Source organism: Athene noctua, chromosome 1, assembly GCF_965140245.1.
Source record: "Athene noctua chromosome 1, bAthNoc1.hap1.1, whole genome shotgun sequence".
NCBI lineage: Eukaryota > Metazoa > Chordata > Aves > Strigiformes > Strigidae > Athene > Athene noctua.
In genome coordinates, this window is record NC_134037.1 from 263,938,957 (window position 1) to 263,958,950 (window position 19,994).

Sequence of the window (19,994 nt, forward strand, 5' to 3'; positions counted from 1 at the left end):
TTTCTCAACTAATACACATTATTGCCCTTAAATTCCCCTTCTCCAGCCCCTCCACATCCCAGCAGCCCAGACCATTCTCCTTTTTCAACAGAAATCTTACAGGAGAAGCATGATTTGATTTATTTTTTTTTTTTTCTCATTTTGATTTCAGAATGAAAGAAAATCAGAAGATAAATCAAATCTGGTTTTGCATCCCTATAAAAACCTATGCACCTCAAGGAGCTTATCATCATGAGAGCCCTCTCCCCCTTGACTTGCTGCTGCTTCTGCGTGCCCGAGATGCTGTTCCCAAGTGGGTTATGAGCTTCTATGTTGTGGAAATTATGCACACATGGATGTGAAGCAAAGGCCAGATTGTTTCAAGTGCCATTATAATAATAGCTTAAAATGATACAAGAGCTTACGTAACCTATTTTGCAATCAGAATTCTTCTACATAAAGTCCTTGTAAAAGCAGATACTCTTTTTCCATGGTTCCTTTATGCTCACCATCGAACAAAAGAACTGCAAAATAGTCTTTCCTTGTTTTTTGTTTGGTTTGGTCACTCAAAAGCCTCCAAAGAAACCCCTGAGTCCTTCAAGCAACACCCCGTCCCCCCACAGCTGATGTCTCTCTCCCCTTCTCATCCATCAGGGCCAAGCTCTCCAGCTGAGCAAATCCACAGCCAACCAGGAAAAAAAAAAAAAAAAAGAAAAAAAAAAAAAAAAAGACATTTTCAGGGGTAAGTCATCTGGCCTCCCGTATTTCTCCATGCAGGGTGGTCTGCACCTGGAAATGTTTGCAGACACCAGGGTGGCTGGGCTGGACGGTTCTCCCGTCCTTAAAGCAGATCAGTTCAGGTTGGCTCACAAGGGATCTTGCTGAAGCATCACAGCAGGGAAATGCAAAGCCGTGAGGTTTCCAGGGCTGTTTACAGACTTAAGAGCCAGGGAAATCTGAGTTGGAAATGTCATAACATCGGCAGTAGAGTAATACACTTTTTTTTAAAAAAAAAAAAAAAAAAAAAAGAGCAAAAGTGAAACTGCAGGTTGGTGAGTGGGTGACCCTGGAGACAGACCCCCAGTCACGCAGCTTCTCCACTGGGACACGTCACAGAGAAGCCCCAGGATCTGGAGAACAAACCTGTCATTTCCTAGGTGGTTTCACACCATTTTTCATTCTTTGCACCAACAGTGCAGCACTTGGTGACACGGATATCTGGGGTTTTTTCCCCTCTGCTTTTTGCATAGATTTTTCTGCTTTTGACTGCACCCCTTCACTCCCAGAGAGCTACAGGACATTTGCTGTGTATTTATTGTGCTGGGAGAGCATGAAAATAGTTTGGGGCAGGAGGAGGAAGAGGTGTTTTTTGTACACAGAAGAAAAGCCTTATGGCCCAAACCCCCGGGAGCTGGGGGAACAGCTGGGAAGCCACTCCCATGTCACACTCTGCTGCAGCTTTCCTCCTTAACAGCTTTCTTCATCATTCCTCCCTCAGAAACCTGCACAGCTGCAAACCCTGCCAGGAGCCGGGTGTCTTTCAGAGTCTGCCAATGGTCGTGAAACCCTTGGTCTTCCTCTCACCCCTCTGCTGTGAGCTGCCTCCTTCCCCTTGTCCTTGGTTGGTGACCTGCCCTTTCAGAGCAGGGATGTTGCTGTGCCTGAGGTGTGATGCCTCCTCTTTCACCGGACCAGGCAAGGAGGGATCAAGAGGGATTCTCCTCCCTGCTCCTGCTGCTGAGAGCCTCCTCCTTGGTCCCTCTGCACCAGGCTGGTGGGAGCAGGGGAGACACCATGCCCTGGAAGATGCTTTTCCCATGAGAGGCTCAGTCCTTGCGCTAGGGATGAGCTGAGCCCTTCACACCCCTAAGAAAGGAGAAGAAGAGGCAGATGTGCAGGGTCTCACCATGTACCAAATCCTCCACGGGCCTTGGGGAGGTCATTGCAAGGATCTTGTTTGGCTCCACACATTTTCCTACGAGTCTTCAAGACAAGAAAAAGCAGTAGCATCCTTCTGCCCTTGCAGCAAAGGTCAGCGGTGCCCTGGGTGGTGTTAGGAGGAGTGTTGCCAGCAGGTCAAGGGAGATGATCCTTCCCCTCTGCTCAGCAACGGTGAGGCCACAGCCGGACTTCTGGGCTCCCCAGTACAAGAGAGACATGGACATACTGGGGAGAGTCTAGATGAGGGCCATGAAGATGCTGAAGAGACTGGAGCACCCCTGCTATGAGGAAAGGTCTGAGAGAGCTGGGACCGCTCATCCTGGAGAAGAGAAAGCTCAGGGTGATCCTACATTGGTGCATCAATACCTGCAGGGTGAGTGCCAAGGCCAGGCTCTTCCCAGTGGTGCCCAGTGCCAGGACCAGAAGCCATGGGCACAAACTGGAACACAGGAGTGTCCCTCTGAACATCAGGAGGGACCAAGCCCAGGCACAGATTGTCCAGGGAGGTGCTGGAGTCTCCACCTTGGAGATATTCAAGAGTCATCTTGGTATGGCCGTAGGCAAGTGGCTCTGGGTGGCCCTGATTGAGCTGGGGGTTGGACCAGGCAACGTCCAGAGATCCCTGCCCACCTCAACCGGTCTGTGATTGTGTGATTCTGTAGCTGCTGGGGGAGATAGCTGGTGTGGTTGGGGGGGGGGGGGGGTGTTCATTGCCAGCCAGCTGAAGAGGAGCCAGAGTGTGCCCAGGGGGCCAAGGAGGGCAACGGCATCCTGGCTTGTGTCAGCACTGGCGTGGCCAGCAGGGACAGGGAAGGGATCTGAGCCCTGGGCTCAGCACTGGGGAGGCCGCCCCTCGATTCCTGGGTTCAGTTTTGGGCCCCTCACCCCAAAAAGGCCATTGAATGACTCGAGCGTGGCCAGAGAAGGGCAACGGAGCTGGGGCAGGGTCTGGAGCACAGGTCTGCTGGGGAGCGGCTGGGGGAACTGGGGGGGTTCAGTCTGGAGCAGAGGAGGCTGAGGGGAGACCTCCTGGCCCTCTGCAACTCCCTGCCAGGAGGGGGCAGAGAGGGGGGATGAGTCTCTGGAGCCAAGGCCCCAGCGCCAGGCCCCGAGGGAATGGCCTCAAGCTGCCCAGGGCAGGGTCAGGCTGGCTCTGAGGAAGGATTTCTGTGCAGAAGGGGCTGTTGGGCGTTGGAATGGGCTGCCCAGGGCAGGGGGGAGTCCCCGGGATCCCTGGAGGGGTTGAAGAGTCGGGCTGAGCCAGCGCTGAGGGATCTGGGGGAGTTGGGAACGGTCAGCGGGAGGGTCATGGTGGGGCTGGAGGAGCTGCAGGGGCTTTTCCAGCTGAGATGATTCTGGGAGTCTGTGATTCTGTAGTTGCAATCCCACTGCACACCAGTGTCCATACTGGGGAAATCCTGCTCTGCGTAACTATGCAAATCCTAATTCCTTGGGGTGGTCGAGCTCTGGGAGCAAGATACAGGCTTGTACTGCCTTTGTGCCACTTTGTGAGCTTCTCAGCCCTTGGATTTGCTGTCCATAACACTAATTTTATCCATTGGCCTCCAGGAAGCTTTTGGTCTCCTCAACACCTGTGCACAGACACATGGAAGTTGGGTTTTCCAGTCAACCCCAAATCCGGTAAGTCTCTGCAGTACTTTGTGCTTGGGTGTATTTAAAATATGTCGGTGGTGTTATTCCTCTGCTTGATAGATGTGCTGGTTTGGCATTGTAATCTGCTTTATGAATTAAAATGCAATATTCCCTTATGGCCATAGGCTGGGCAAGTGGAAATGCAAGGACACCGTCTCTGATGAAGCGTGTTTCTTACTCACAGAATCATTTATGGTTTTACGAGTAGCTGCCCGACTTATATGTAAACTATACTCGCTAACATTTACCAACTTCATTGCTAAGGAAGGAGGATGAAGGTGAATTTAAACCAAAATCTAGAGAAAGGCTGAAGCCGTTGCCACACAAAACATTGGATTTTCTGCCTGTGGGTCATTCGGACAAACTGCAAACTGCTGCTCTGTCTCCTCCTGCCGCGCAGAGGGCAGCCAGGAAAAGTCCCCATCAACCTGCTGCTGGTTTGAATGGGAATCTACGGCGGTTCACACCCAACTGAGACTGGGCACCCATTTTCCCCATCCTCACCAGTTCCCCACCGCCTCTCGGGCCTCCTTCCCGCCTCCCAGCCCTCTCCAGCCCCTGCAGTGCCCTGGGCTGGGGCAGCCAGGGCTCAGGCAGCCTCGGCCCTGCACACCCAGGCAGCAGGAGGGACGGAGCAAAGCAAGGACTAAACGGCACCATTTTTCCAGTGACATCAGCAACACGGGAACGGGACCTTCCTGCCTCTCGCTGGGCTGGAGCAAGGCAAGAGCAGCACAACCCCAGAGGATTTTCCTGTTTTGCTGAGTATTTTCTACCTTTAAGATGTTAAGAAGCACTCAGAGACGAACAGCCCCTTGGGCAAGGTTTTAGGGAACTCGGAGGTTTCTGCCCCAACCTGGGAACCTCAGCATGAGCTCAGTGCCTTGGGGCAAAGACGTTTTCTTAAAGCTGCGTTATTATTGTACCCGATTTGTCACCTTTTCTCTGGTGGATGAGATCTAACTTCATTCATACCTCCTGGCTACCCTCGCCGGCTGTTCTCATCCTGGGAAATCACTGATGCTACAGCTTCTCACATCAGCCGTTTCTTTTGATTCTTCCCCTGAGATCTCTGTTTTCCTTAATTTAAGCTGTTGTTTTACAATTTAACCAGCATTTCTATTTCGAAGACCTACAGAAGCCTGTCAACATCACTCCATCCCCTCCAGCAGTCTCTGTACATGGTTCCTCCTCCTTTACGTCATTACTTTCTCTCTCTTACGCTCCCAAAAAATTCAAAATAGAGGAACAAAGCTATCATGGGTTAAAAGAAAACATCTCCTGTAAATAAATACCTGGTTAATAGAAATCATGTTCACAAGGGCAGAGAATAAAGGGGAGAGAGCCAGGCACCGGTTTGAGTCCCACGTCGTTTGCCATGCTTTTGCAAGAGAGAGCAAAGGAGTAAGCAGAGAAGTGGCAAATAATCAGAGAAGTGGCAAAGTTTCCCATGATACATTTTGAAGGGAGGTAAATGTGATTTGGGAAGAGCCGCGGGGAAACACCGCGACCCTGAATCGCTGGGAGATGGCGCAGTCGTGTGTCAGGGCTGATGAGCAAAGGGTTGTGCATGTGCAGAAAGACAAACCAACAAATAGGAAATTAGGTGTTACCGCCCAGGAAAGGGCACAAGGACAACCATGGTAAGTCTCTGAAAACAGCAACTCAGCACCATCAGCTGCCTCTGAAGTGGAGCAGAATAATCATGAACACTGGGAAGCAAACAGAGCAAGAGCAAAGGCGTCATTATCCCACACAGTGACCTCAATCCTCAGAAATTGCGCCCACTGATTTTTTTCTCCTCGTCCACCTCAAAACAGATAATCTGTGGTTTCTCCTGACACAAACACAGCCACAGCAGCTTTCCTCTGCCCTGGGCTGGCTCTGATCCTTTGTTTGTTGCTCTGATTTTGCTCCTGCAGCCCCACGCTGTGTCCATCGTGCTTCCTCTGCTCTGCTGGGGATCACCGAGGGGCTCCCAAAGGGCTGATCCCTCCCTGTGGCTTTTGTCTTCCTTCTGCATTTCAGCACGTTCCCAAGGACCCACCAGCCCTTAGGCGAGGAGTCACAGACCCCGGTAGCTGGGAGCCTTCATCCCAGGGGAGCCCCACCTCGCCTGGTGGCACCTCCAGGAGAAGGGCCTCGTGCCATGAGCTTGGCCATCACCCCCCTGCCCAGCGCCGTGCCCCCGGGGGGATGAGACACGGCGAGCATGTGTGATGCAGCATTTTCCCTTTAAATGCTCTGATGGGAAGAATGATGACTCCAGCATTAACGCCCCCCTGATTTCTGGAATTCAGTTGAGTGCTGATGGGAAAGGCACAGGCTGGGGGGGCGGGGGGGGATGGATGCCAGTGAGAGAACAGAGAGGGCCCAGGTGGAGGGAGGAGAACGGAGGGGAGAGGAGAGGAGAGGAGAGGAGAGGAGAGGAGAGGAGAGGAGAGGAGAGGAGAGGAGAGGAGAGGAGAGGAGAGGAGAGGAGAGGAGAGGAGAGGAGAGGAGAGGAGAGGAGAGGAGAGGAGAGGAGAGGAGAGGAGAGGAGAGGAGAGAGGCAGTTGGAGAAGGGATGGGATGGGATGGGATGGGATGGGATGGGATGGGATGGGATGGGATGGGATGGGATGGGGTGGGATGGGTGGCAGTTGAAGAAGGGAGGGGAAAGGAGACAAGGGGAGGGACAGGAGTTAGAAGGGGTTGGGTTGCTGGGAGGTGGCAGATGGACCCCGGGTGGCAGTTGGAAGACACCGGGGCAGGGCTGGGCGGCAGCAGGGTGAGGGGTTGGGGGGCACAGGACATGGAGGCCCCCAGTGCCAGCTGGTGGTGCAGGAGTGCAGCTGGGGGAGGGAAGAGAAGGGGCTTGGGTGCAGCTCAGGGCTGGAGGGTCTAATAGGGGGGGGGGGGGAGGCAACAAGGGGCCAAAGGAGGTGGAGTATGGGGGCAGGCAGCTGGGGGGGATGGGGCCACAGCCAAGCAAGGTGGTGGGGACGGAAACGGTGACACCCCCCCAGGGTGGGCTGAGGTGGGGGTTGCGCTGATGGAGTGTCCCCACAAGGCTGGCCTGGCCTGGAGGGGCACCAGGATGGGGCTGGGGTGCTGCCCACCCCCAAGGGACGTGGGGGTCACGGCAGCGATCCTGCTCCAGGTGAGGGGGAGGGAGACAGGGGGGATGGAGCAGGGCAGGGGTACCCCAAAGGGCAGGGTGGAGGGGCAGGGGGGGGATGTGGGTGGAGAGAGGTGGGATGGGAAGCGGGCAGGGGGATGTGGGGGGCAGGGGGCTGGGGGGAATGCCCAGGGGATGGGCTGGGGGATGTGGGCATGGGGACATGTGTGGAGGGACGTGGGGGACAACAGGAGAAGGGAGGTGGGACGGGGGGTGCAGGCTGGGAGCATGGGCTGGGGGATGGGAGCTTGAGACCTTGTTTGGGGAAGGCAGAGGGGGGACTGGGACATGCAGCCTGGGGCATGGGGGGGTCGGGGGGGGTGCAAGGGCAGGGATGGGGGGGGATGCGGGCTGGGAGACACGGGCAGGGCTGCAGGATGGGGACAAGCATGGAGGGACACGGGCTGGGGACTGGGCCGCGAGCAGGGGGACGCATGTGGGCTCAGCATCCTGTAATTACAGAAGTCATCTCATTTTCCCCTTTTCAAAAATATTCTCTGGAGTTTCTTGCATCCTAAGTTTCATCAGGAGCCAGCATCAACAGCGCAGAGCTGCTCAAACCACGTCCTTTATAACTCTCATCGAAGACAGATGGACTCACAAAATTTAAACACACCAAATTTTTCAAACTTTCACTTAAAATCCTTCATCAGCACTGTAGGGGTGGGAAATCCTTCACTGCCTGGTGTGATTAATGCCCTTCTCTCCCTAAATGCAGAATCTCTTTCAGGCTTTATTTGACCATCAAGAATCATCTGCCCTGAAGTTACAGTGCCCAGGCGGCTGGAGGCGAAGGATGGGGCCTTCACAGAGGGCATTTGCTTTTTGGAAAACACTTTTTGGACCACAAGTCCAGACCATGGCCCCTGCGGGGGCTGCGGGTGGGTGCCGAAGGCAGAACGGGGCAGCCGGACGGCTCCAGCTTCCCCGCCAAAAATCAGCCTGTAAATAGTGTTTCCACAGCTGGATTAATTTCTGAATTTAATCAGTGTCTCGGCCGTTGCAGGGGGACACACCCCATTTAATAACGGCAGAAGGAAACCACCACTCGTCCATCCGACACAGGCAAAGTACGGCTCTTCCCCAGTTTTCCTTCCTCCTGTTATTTTTTGCACAGGGCCATCTCGGGGAATTAATGGGCCCGTGCCAAGGATTTCTGCTTTGCTTTTCAGAAATTTGATAACCAAGGACATCCTGGTTTTCTCGTGCAGCCTGGAGGCAGAGCTGATAACCAGGTTTCCGTATATTCAGGTAAGTTTAGACCTCGGTCAAGGATGCATCAACAGACAGAAGTAACTGTCCTCCTCCTCCTCCTCCTCCTCCTCCTCCTCCTCCTCCTCCTCCTCCTCCTCCTCCTCCTCCTCCTCCTCCTCGTCCTCCTCTTCGCAGGCTCAAACATACCAGTGGATCTAAGCACGGGGTGGCTTTCTGGTTCTAAAAAAATCTGTAATTTTGACACCATTCGTTTAAAAAAAACAGAAGGAAATTGTACAGAGACTGATAAAAACTGGAAGAACAATTTCAGGTTCATCAGAGCACTTGATTTCCCTTTCAAATTTTTTTTTTTTTTTAAGTTTTTAAAATCATTTTACTCAATGAAAAGAAAAATCGAGAAATCACAAAACACCCCTCTGAAAATTCATCGTGATCCAGTGCCGAGCTCTCAGGCTCACACTTTTTCCCTGCTTATCTTCTATGCCTTCCCTTTTTTTTGCAGGTGAAATCCCACTTTTGAAGTGGTGAAGGATGGATTTGGGGAGGTTTTACGTGCCCCTTCACTGATGCAGAGGGGTTTTCTGACCTGGGCGTGGGAGGTTTTCCTGAAAGCACGTTTGCACCTTGCAGGACAACTGCTACTACGAGGGGTTTGTGGAGGGTTCCCCGGGATCCATCATCTCCCTCAGCACTCAGGATCAGGTAGAGCTTTTCCCAGGAGAGAATGGGGGGGTCAGAGCCAAATGAGCTGGGATGGGGATTTATCTCTGTTTTTAAAGCAGGTACCCTCACTTCTGCGTGCGATGCTTTCTGCTGCATCTCTCTACTAAAATACAAATTTTCAAACACAGCTGCATTTTTTTTCGGCACTACAGCTTTTACAGCATCTCCAGTGTAGATGTTTAAGGCAGATCTTTCACAGGAAAACAGGTTTTAATGTAATTTTTGGCCAAACAGTGGCAGCCAATAAGCAGGTAGCAGATTGGACATGCCAAGACGGTTCAAAGAATTACTTTGAAAGACAGCAAACTAAACAAGCATTTCCCAAGAAACTTGCCTCTTCAGGTGCACTCCATGTCTGGGATGTATTTCTTTCTGACAGTGCAAGCTCTGAACATGAGACAGAAAGCAAATTTGTAGGGGCATAAGTGACTCCAGCAACTCAGAGTTTTCCAAAACGCTGCATTAAACTGGTGGTCACCCATAACCATCACCAACATCCCTCCTGAAGTCCTCCCTGCAGAACTTACTTACTTTATAATATTAGTCACAGGGAAAGGAATGCTCTCTGCTGAAGGTGGAGAGGTTACGTAACAGAACCACGCACAGCTCGGCAGTCCTCTTCTTACATTATCCCTCTGCAACGTTACCAAACCCAGACCTTTGATCTTCTGCAGAAATATCAATCCTGGGGAGCAGAAGCTGCTTTTTTTTAAAAAAAAAGAGATTATCCTAACTTTGAAAATATTTGGTTTTATTTCATATTATTTTCACTGGCTTTCACAGAATCCCTGAATCACTCAGGTTGGAAAAGCCCCTCGGGATCAGCGAGTCCAACCCTCAGCCCGACTCTACAAAGTTCTCCCCTACCCCACATCCCCCACAGCTCATCCCAACGGCCCTGAAACCCCCCCAGGGATGGGGACTCCCCCCTCCCTGGGCAGCCTGTTCCACTCTCGGACCACTCTGTCTGGGAAACATTTTCTCCTCCTGCCCAGCCTGACCCTCCCCTGTGGCAGTTTCCAGCCGTTCCCTCTTGTCCTGTCCCTGATCCCCTGGGAGCAGAGCCCAGCCCCAGCCTCTCTGCAATGTCCTGTCAGGAGCTGCAGAGAGGGATGAGGGCTCCCCTCAGCCTCCTCCTCCTCACCCTGAACACTCCCAGCTCCTGCCCTGCCTCCTCACAGGATTGATTCTCCAGCCCTTCCCCAGCCTCGTTGCCCTCCTCTGCCCTCGCTCCAGCCCCTCCAGATCTCTCTCGGGTTGAGGTGCCCAAACCTGGACACAACCTCCAGGTGTGGCCCCCCCAGTGCAGTTCCTTGTATCTTCTCACAGGACCCCTGTCCACATGAAAGAGCTAAATCTTTCCATATCCCCTCCTTTCAAAAAAAACCCCAAACCATAAAATATGGGCTGATCTCAACAGTCCTGAACCCCAGAGCTCCTGGAGCTTCTACCTGTTGGCAAGATGCGCAGGGCTGCCTGGCATCTCCAGCCTGATGAGCATCCTACACCTTGTTTATTTTTGGATTCACTCAATGATTTAAAAAGTCATTTAGTTCACGTCTCTTACTGCCTTCTCTGTTTGAAAATCCGCAGTGGAGTTTTGCAAATCGGAGATCTGAGGTATGAAATCGAGCCCGTGGAGAACTCCTCAACGTTTCAACACCTCATTTACCGAAGGGCGTTGGAAGGCGGCTCACACCGACTGTGCCAAGTGCCCGAAGAGCACGAGGACCATCTGTCCAACGACGGAGAATTTGCGAATGGGAGTTGTAAAATCCCTCTTAAAATAAGGATTCCCCATCTGCTCCTCTCGATGTTGTACATTTGTGTGTGTACATACCGGTTATGTTAAATTCTGAGAGTGATCCGATCATTGGGAAAACTTGCGTTCATAAAAGCAGGACAGGGGTTGTGAACCACCCGTAGGTCTGAAGCGAACAGGATTTCTGTACAGTCGTGGTGAGCAAAGTACCATCACGTGGCATGGAAACCACACCCACAGCCACGCCAAAGCACCACACTGTGAAATGAAGACCCCGTTTAGTTTCTGGGAGAGCGTTAGGTAGCACTTTGTCAGGTGCAGATCATCCTGCCCTGGGTTTGCTTCTCTCTTGAGATCCTTTCCCACTTGCCAGTTCATCTCACAAACCATGAAAAAAATACTCAGGTCTTAAAAATGGTGGTGGAAATGAAAGTGGAAGTAGCAAACAAAAAATTTTTTAAGACAGAAATAAAGAGAGGAGTTGACATGTCAGCTCCAGAGGTAAAAGCTGCTGAAGGTTTCAATAAACTAATCTGAAATTATTAATTATTTTCAAAGATGGTTAGATAATGATTCTAAATAAGCCATGATCAGAAGCTACAGAAGCAATGATTTCCACCATTACAGACTTTCCGTTGTAGAAAATCTATCGACAAACCAGTATTTGACTACCTGACTCCAGAAAAGGAAGTGCAGACTCATGGACCAGGGCTCTGCATCCAGAGCTCTTCCCTCCCGACCCAATTCTTGTAGGGCTGCCCCACCAAAGAGCCTGGGAAGGACACGGCTTGGGGGGGGGGGGGGGGGTGTTCCCGGGCTGTGGGTGCCACCAGCCCCACTGACAACAGGCTTGAGCTCCATCCCATAGCATGATGCAGGTTGGAAGGGGCCTCGGGAGGTCTCGGGTTCAGGCTCCTCCTCCACGCAGGGTCAGCTCTGAGGTCTCACCAGGTTGCTCAGGGCTTTACGCAGTTGGATCTTGGAGACCTCCAAGGATGGAGACTGCACAACGCCTCTGGGCAACGTCCTGCAAGGCCTGAATCTTCTTTATTAGTGTGTCAGAAATAGATGCTCTGAGGATGCAATTCCCCTTTTCTAGAGAAATCTCCGAGCACCTTCCCGTGCTCTGTCCGTGCCACTCTCCCCTTGGGGAAGCCTTTGGGCCATGGCTGGGTGTCTCTCTCCCGGCAGTGTTGAGGTCTTGTGAGCACTGGGTAAGGGGGAAGGTTACATCACCTGTCTTACCGACATGACTCCTACTCCTACACCCCATTTGTTTGCCCTTCCTTTCTTTTTTGCTCTTTTTGAGCAGCAGAATATTTTCGAGTCTGTTCATCCTACTTCTCTGATGGAGTTGTCCACAAGTCTGCCAGCACGCTGCGTTAGCCACAGGCTCTGGGATAGATGTTGAACAGTTTTTTTTCCGGCTCTGACTCCTTTGGGACCTCCTTTAATGCATCTTTATATCTTGGCAAGAAAGATCAACAACTGCTCTCTCTGCGTCTTTAGTCAGCATTCACCTTACAGTAAGAAAATCTACTGCCTCAATTTGTTTAAATTACACACAAAAAAAGCTTTAGCGATGTCAAAATGCACACATCTGCGGGTTCTTTTCTGTTCACAAACATATTTTCCATGTTTTCAAAAGAAATTAGATTTTTCTTTCATCATTTGATATTGGATATTACTGATGCGGTTGCTTTCAGAAACACCTTGGTTAGAAAAATAGTTTATTTGCTTTGATTTGCGAAAGCTTTTAGAGCTTGTGAGGACGTCTGTCATCGCTGTTCCTGCTTTCAAAGGAGCTGAGATAAAGTGTTATTTTTGTACCTATGAGTGTGGATTATTTATAGCGACAGCCTGGCCTATGCCAGCGTACTGTGATTGCATTCGGTGAAAGAAATAAAGAGTGACATTCAGAGATGCTGCCTCCTGATAATAATATGAAGCATTTAGATGGACGAATTACTTATAAGCTCCCGTGGCGGAAATATAGTTTTATAAATTGCTACAATTTTGCTGAATTTGCTGAGAACCTGCCAGGGAAAAAGGATAATTTATAATAATAATAATAATAATAATAATAATAATAATAATAATAATAATGAAGTGGTATTTGTTCAACAGAGAAGAGAGATGAGTCCCCATGCTTAAAATTACTTAAGCAATAGCATCCTTTTAGCCATGCCTATTTCTGCAACAGCCAGACCATTTAGAGAGTTGTCTTTCTGAGAGAGCAACTCCTCCTCCTCTCTTCTTCCACCGAAACGCCTGGGAACTATTCAAAAGAAATGCTAAAATGTCTTCCACATTCCCATCTCAGCCAACGCCAAAGCTACCACTCGGGCTTTCACAGAATCCCAGAGTCATCGAGGTTGGAAAAGCCCCTGCAGCTCCTCCAGCCCAACCATGACCCTCCCCCTGACCGTTCCCAACTCCCCCAGATCCCTCAGCGCTGGCTCAGCCCGACTCTTCAACCCCCCCAGGGATCCCGGGGACTCCCCCCTGCCCTGGGCAGCCCATTCCAACCTCTGTAGGGTCAAATTATTTTTCTCCTCATTACTTGACCAAATCTGCAGATCTTGGACGCCCTCACAGTCTCACTGAGCGTTCACCCTGCCAGAGATGGGACGATGCTGCCCCTGAACAACACCGTGCTCGGAGGAGAAGAACAAACCCCCAGGTTACCCATTAACCAATCACTATCAGCAATTAATGTGCTGGATGTACAAAATGTAGAAGTCAATGAGCTCTACCCAATCCAGGACCGAAGGCATCACACCTACAGCAGATCTTCTTTTAACTACGGAGCTGCCCATGCACAAACGTGCAAAGGGCACAAGCAAAAACTACTAAAAACCTTGTTTCCAGAGGCTGCTGGATCTCAGGTGCAGTGCGTGGGGCCTCTCACTGGCTGGGTCGATCAGTGGACACGCTCCCATTTGCTGTAGAACGCAGGTGTGCTGGGTAAAACAAAGCCAAACTAGGAGTTGATTTTAGCAGCTCTCATACGGCCTGAAGAGTGTCAGCTCAGGACCAAGTTTTATCTGCAATTATCTCTTTAAGCCTCCTGGTTTCTCGGACTGAGCTGCTTGATGCAGGCAGCTCGTGCTGACCCCACCCAGTTCTCCCTTTGACCCAGTTTTTGTGGTGCCAAATTTAATGGTTAAAAAAATGGTCTGAGCACGTGTAGAATCTGCAGCTCGTGATTCAACACCAGCAACGCCCGGTAATCCCCCCGCTACCAAGAAAACCCCACCTACAGCTGTGTTCTGTCCCCGAATCTCTCTGCTCTTGCCCTGATTACTCATTACGCTCATTAAACCTTCTCTAATGCATAAGCGCTCTGTGTTCTTGTACTTAAGGGAAATTCTGGATTAGTTTGAGTAACACCGCTTTGGTTTTTTTGCGATGCAGTGTAAGCTTTAAAGCTCCTGAACATATTTCAATAACCGCAGTGGCATTTGTTCACCTCCAGGAGGTTCCTGGTCTCCAGGTCCTGCCTGTGCCCACCAGATACTTGGAGCTGGCTCTGATCACAAACAAAGAGCTGGTGCGGATCAAAAATTATCAGTTATTGAGGTGCTGGAGCAAGTGCAGAGGAGGGCAACAAGGCTGGGGAAGAGCCTGGAGAATCAATCCTGTGAGGAGGCAGGGCAGGAGCTGGGAGTGTTGAGTGTGAGGAGGAGGAGGCTGAGGGGAGCCCTCATCCCTCTCTGCAGCTCCTGACAGGACATTGCAGAGAGGCTGGGGCTGGGCTCTGCTCCCAGGGGATCAGGGACAGGACAAGAGGGAACGGCTGGAAACTGCCCCAGGGGAGGCTCAGGCTGGGCAGGAGGAGAAAATGTTTCCCAGCAAGAGTGGTCCGAGAGTGGAACAGGCTGCCCAGGGAGGGGGGAGTCCCCATCCCTGGGGGGGTTTCAGGGCCGTTGGGATGAGCTGTGGGGGATGTGGGGTAGGGGAGAACTTTGTAGAGTCGGGCTGAGGGTTGGACTCGATGATCCCGAGGGGCTTTTCCAACCGGAATGATTCTGGGATTCTGGGATTACCAGCGTGCTGTGGCCGTTGCGTTATAGCAGAGGCAATCCTCGGCGCTCAGCGCTGTAACGTAGCCCTTTTCCCCTTTCAGTTTAAAAACAATCATCGTTTTCTCCGCTGGCTGGCTGTCACAACCCGCTTCCCTGGAAAAGGGATGAACAATCTGTGCCTGGCTGCAGCTACTCTACTAGGAACCGATGTGTTCCTCAACGCTCTAAAACCCACTTCAACTGTTAAAAAATGGCTTCAAATAAGAGTGAAGTCAGTTTAAAGATAATTTTTAAATCAACCCTTTAAAACACTTGATTGGGAATAGCATGATGGTCATTAAATACTTTCTGGTAGCTCATGACAGTCTCCCTCCTTCGCCTCCTTCTTGAGTCCTCCAAACCAGGTTTCATCTTCTGCTGCTTCTGTGTGAATACACTGTCGAGGCGCCAGCGCATCACCCGTGAGGCTCTCGAAAATCAGCTACACAGAAAGCTCCATGAAATCAACACAATTCGCAGAAATAAACGGCACGTTCAGCTCTTCCCACTTGAGCCAGCAATTTGTTCTCGCACAAGCAACGCGGAGACCAGCGCCGTGCCCCGGGTCGCTGCGGGCCCCACGGTCTGCGGGGGGGTGATGCAAACTCTTGCTCTCTTCCAGGTCTACAAGCCCATGAAGCTGCAGCTCATCAGCAGCGCGGTGGGGATGTGGGCCAGGACGGAGCAGGTGACGACCGGCCGCAGCCTGGCCCGGTTGCTGCAGGTTTTTGCTGCGTGGTGTCACCGGGAGGCTGTCGGTCACATTAATTACGACCATATCCAGTTACTGCTGTAAGAATCCTGCGTTTTAATGACTCAGCTCACGTACCTGCTCCGGGGAGATATGCAGGGAGCAGGAATATTTTCTTCTCTTTCGTCTAAGTTTTACATATAGATGCTGATAAGTCTTTTGTCCTGGTGATATCTCGTGGAAAAAAAAAAAAAAAAAAAGTAACATTTTAATCAGTCCATGTACTAATCAGCACATATTTGTCATGTAAATTGATATAAGAATTCACTTTTCCCTTTCGCTGCCCTTTTATATTTTTCCAGATGTGTACACACGCAGACTGCACAGCTTATTTCCAATTTTGATACAGTTGTCTGTAACTGAATTATTTTGATCTCATTTTTAGTTTTCACTCATTTTTATATACAAAAGTCACTCATTATTTAGATATAATAATTCATTGTTACATGGTTTACAACCCTTTCAATGAAACCTTTTTGCCAGGACATGGGAGTTAGATCTCAAACTGCAAGATATTTAATCATTTATTTCACTCATTTGTTTTCTAAGACCTAGCACCTTGTTTCTGTTTTGTCTGTTGCCTTTTCCTTTATTTGGGGGGAAAGAAACCTTCTGCATAGTAAAATATGTATCTCAAAATTTATTGAAGCTATTTTTTCCAATTCTACATATTGTATTGCCAAATCTTTTAAAAATAATTTCAAATAATTATATTTTATGGAAATAGCCTACAGGCCACTCTTCCCTTTAAAGCAGGGAGGAAGCCAATGAGTTTATAAACCGTGGCTCTGCCTCGCTGGTGCTTGCACACCTGATCTGTGGGTACCAGCCCACCTGCACATGGGGCTCCCATAGGAGAAACGGGTGATGCTGGTGCTCTTCCTCAAGAAAAGAGCTCCTTGTTACCCAAACCCATTATTTTCCAGCTGTAATTCAGGTGATGCATCCCATTATTAAGACAAAGTCGTTCTGCATTTCTTTTAATATTCAGACTTGCCTGCTGCAGTAGCCAGCACTGCAAGGAATGGGGATTTGCCTGGAAGGGGACAATGTGCCAGATGAACTCCATGGGTGTTACCTCGGCAAGGGGAGACCTCGGGGGTTCACACTGCCTGAAAGGAAAAATAAACTTTTCATATCTACAGTGAACCTTGGGAGTTAATTCCACATAACCCCTGGGCTCAGGCTTTTACCAATTAGGTAACACCTAAACCAGACAGCTAAAGGAGGTGATACTGGTCTTGGTTTTGCCATTTCTTGAAGAAGATGAGATGGTGAAGGAACAATTCTCCGGTGCTTCCCCAGACTGACTCTCATTAGGGTCCTTTGCGTTCCCTAATTGTTTGTTTGCCAGTGCGAGTCCCCAGCTAGCACAAATTTCACAATTACTGAGCAAAACACAGGAAGTCTGGATCTGAAGTTCTCCACATAAACATACACTGACTTGAGAAAACGTGGACCTGTGGTTTTTCTGCCCGCCTGCAGTTCCCTGGCCACGACACCGCCAGTGACGTGATGATGCTCGCCCACGAGACAGGCCACCACAGCTTAGGCATCAGCCACGACGATGCGAGACAATTTCACGACATATTTTGCTATTGCAAATGCACCTGGAGGGGATGCATCATGCAAACATCCTCGGGGCAAGTCAAACTTGGCTTTCCCTGCACCACTGAGGGTGAGATTTGGGCCCTTGCCTTCAGCTGCCCACCTCTGAGCAAACACTGTGTTTCTGTAGGGGGGTGCATATTGCCTCTTCTTCCCCAATAACTTTTAATCTTCCAGCTCAACTTGGCAGAGGAATTGGAGTCTAAGTTGCCTCTGCTTTGTGCAGGTGGTTAGACCAGGGACTTCCAGTCATCCCTTCCAACCTTGATGCTCTATCAAGTGAAAATAGTTATTTAGATAAGACAAGAGACACCAGTTCTCCCTGAGACACAAATCCATAGAAACCTTGGCTTCCTTGGATCCATTGGTCACTGAATATTTATTTTCCATCTGCTTTCTCCAAGTGTTCCTTGGTTTTGGCTTCTTCATAGCAGGAGCTGCCTCTCATGCTCTCCCGATACAAGACCATCACGAAGAAAAATAATTCCACTAATAAATTAATGCCTCCTGAAACCTGGGAAGAATATTTGGTAGATTTCAGCTTCTGTTGTTTTAGCATCAGAGAAACCATACGATGCCGCAGGAACATCCTTGCAACGGTCAGCTCCAGGTATTGCTGATAATAAAATCTCTAAAAATGACTCTCTCCTCTCAGATCTAGAAGTCTGCCCAACACACAGTGAACTTCAGCAGGCAGGGAAGGTTACTTCATCACAATTCGTTTGCTTCCAAGTCCTAAGATCTTTTTCCTGGTGTGAAGAAGTCCTTAACTCTGTTTCGCTCTCTCCAATGCACACGCTGCAGCAATGGGAAGGACACGGGCTTCGTGCTCAATATTAGACCCTTATCTCTATCAGAGACCAACTAAGCCTCCCTGAAGACATTTAGGATTTGAGAAACTGAAGCCTCCTGGCAGATTTATCTGGTCTTTTGACAACATCAGCATTGAAACAGCCATTTCAGTGGGGTCACCAGCAGTCCTGCTTCAGCCTGTGATGGTCCCTCCCATCCTGTCCAACTGGAAGTCACCTCCTTGGCGACCTCAAGGAGGACCCCCTTGCGTGCTGGGGTCAAAACCTCAGCAAGGCAGAGCACTGTGTTTCAGGGCTCCGATCCTTCAGCTTTTGCTGTCACCCATTCAATAGTAACCTCGTTATTCTAATGCACTCGTTTATCCATTCCCAAACCTCTTACTTCAGCCAATAGTTCTTCCAGAATTCCTAAACAGTGATTAATCGACATGTTCAGCTGAATTGTTTCCAATTTGGCCACAGTAATTTCCACACCCACATTTATACCTGAAAAAAGGAGAAAAAAAAAAAGGTTTATTCCCCCCCAAACTGTCCATTTTTGTCTTTGCTAGTTAATCTATTTGCTCTTTAAAACCATCAATTCATTTACATATATGGTATGGCTGTTTTTTGTTGGTTGGTTGGTTGGGTTTTTTCACAGATCTTGCCTGGCATTCAGTAATTGCTATGGGAGAATATTACAATTAAGTAATCAGAAAAAATCTCCCTTGTCTACTCAACATACCATCTTTAAAATCATTTCTTCTTGAACTCTGTGGCAACAGTGTCTTGGAAAAATAGGAAGAATATAATTGTGGCAGTGAAGAGCTAAGGCTCGGACAGCCGGCCCAAGCCAGAGTTGACCTACAGACGAATCCTGTATATTTTATAACTGATAACCGTTGTGCTAGCGGGTATTGTACTAAGTTATAACAAACCACCTGTGCTGATGTAAAAGGTGGAAGTGTTGAAGCCTGAGCAACAGGCCCTGAGCCGAAGCTGTTCACTCAGGATGTAATCCTCAGTGGAATATGCGCGGAGGATGTAGCTATCTGCAATGTATCTGTCCCTTCCTCTGTATGTGAATAGAACAACAGAGTCACGGAGGCAGGTGTCTGTCCCCAGACCTGATGGGAGACCTTGTGCATAATCCCATCAGATAAACAGAGAAACTCCCTGAGCTTCTCCCTTGAGCCCTGGCCAGGCTCTGGGGGAATTATCCTAATGTGAGGATGAAACCAGGTATTTCCGCTCAAAACAAAGGTGCCGGCTGCGCTGGCTCACCCATCTCTGGTGTATAAGGCCGGGCCCGCTCACAGCGGCTCTGGAGGCCTCAGCTGCGGGTGGACGCACCCCGTAGGACCCCCACTTGCCGGGACAGGCTCTGCAAACCCTCGCTGCACCCGGGGCTGCCCAGGGACTGCGGGGCTGGATGCTGGGAACGGGTGCGGGTGGTGATGGATCCTCCTTAACCACTGCTCTCTCTCTCTCAGGTAGTAATGATTTGATGCGTTACCCTGTATTTTCCTGTTTAAGTGCACTATTCTGTCATTTCTTACCATATGTTTTCTGTATTATTCTGTTATATTATTTAGTTCTTTCTAGTAAAATACGCCTGCTCTTTTCACTCTGCTGTCTGAGTTTAACTGAAATCCCTAATCAGCAAAACAGGCAGTGACGAAGTTAGCAATTAAAAATTTTCCTGCAATCTACATGTTAGAGTAGTGTTTATAAAACTGTGGTAGGTTTGCAATTATAAAAGCTCACTGACTCACGGGAAGAGATGTTCTTTGAAGTGTTACACATTCAAACAATCCCACTGACTTCCACTTCTGCGAATTCCCTTGAAGTGGGGAATTTTTTCAAACGCGGCTTTATTTGTGGGCAAAAGATGCATGATTGGTGTAAACATACGCAGAGCATAGAGGTAAATTCAGTTTTTCTTCCAGTTTTTCTTTCTTCCGTTATGTTTACCCCGAAGCCCATGAAATAAGTTCTTTTCTGAAGGACTTGCATGTTGGTATCTTCACAGCTGGAATTCCTGGATCCACGCAGTTGTGACACTTTGTAAAGTTTGAGTTTTCCAGTGGAAACTCTTGTTTTGCACCTTGTGTAATTGTTATTTGCACAAACCTTCTGTAACTTTTCCAGAACTCAGCCTTTGCACTGACATTTCCCACGCAGAGAGGTTTCAATGTATTATGTTATATCCAGAATTGGGCTGAACATCCTGCACCTTGCTGGTAAAGAGGATTCACCTGCTTTAAAAAATTACACTAGGAAAAACCAAATCCTACCACCTACAGCCCCCAGAGCCCCGGTTTCTCCAACCACTGGTTTCCAG

The 19,994-nt window shown here is 49.6% G+C and overlaps 1 pseudogene; it reads left to right on the plus strand.

Moving 5' to 3' along the window:
- The first annotated feature begins 2,160 nt into the window (after nucleotides 1-2,160).
- The window catches only part of LOC141958750 (disintegrin and metalloproteinase domain-containing protein 9-like), a 33,123-nt pseudogene continuing 15,289 nt past the window's right edge, over nucleotides 2,161-19,994 (plus strand).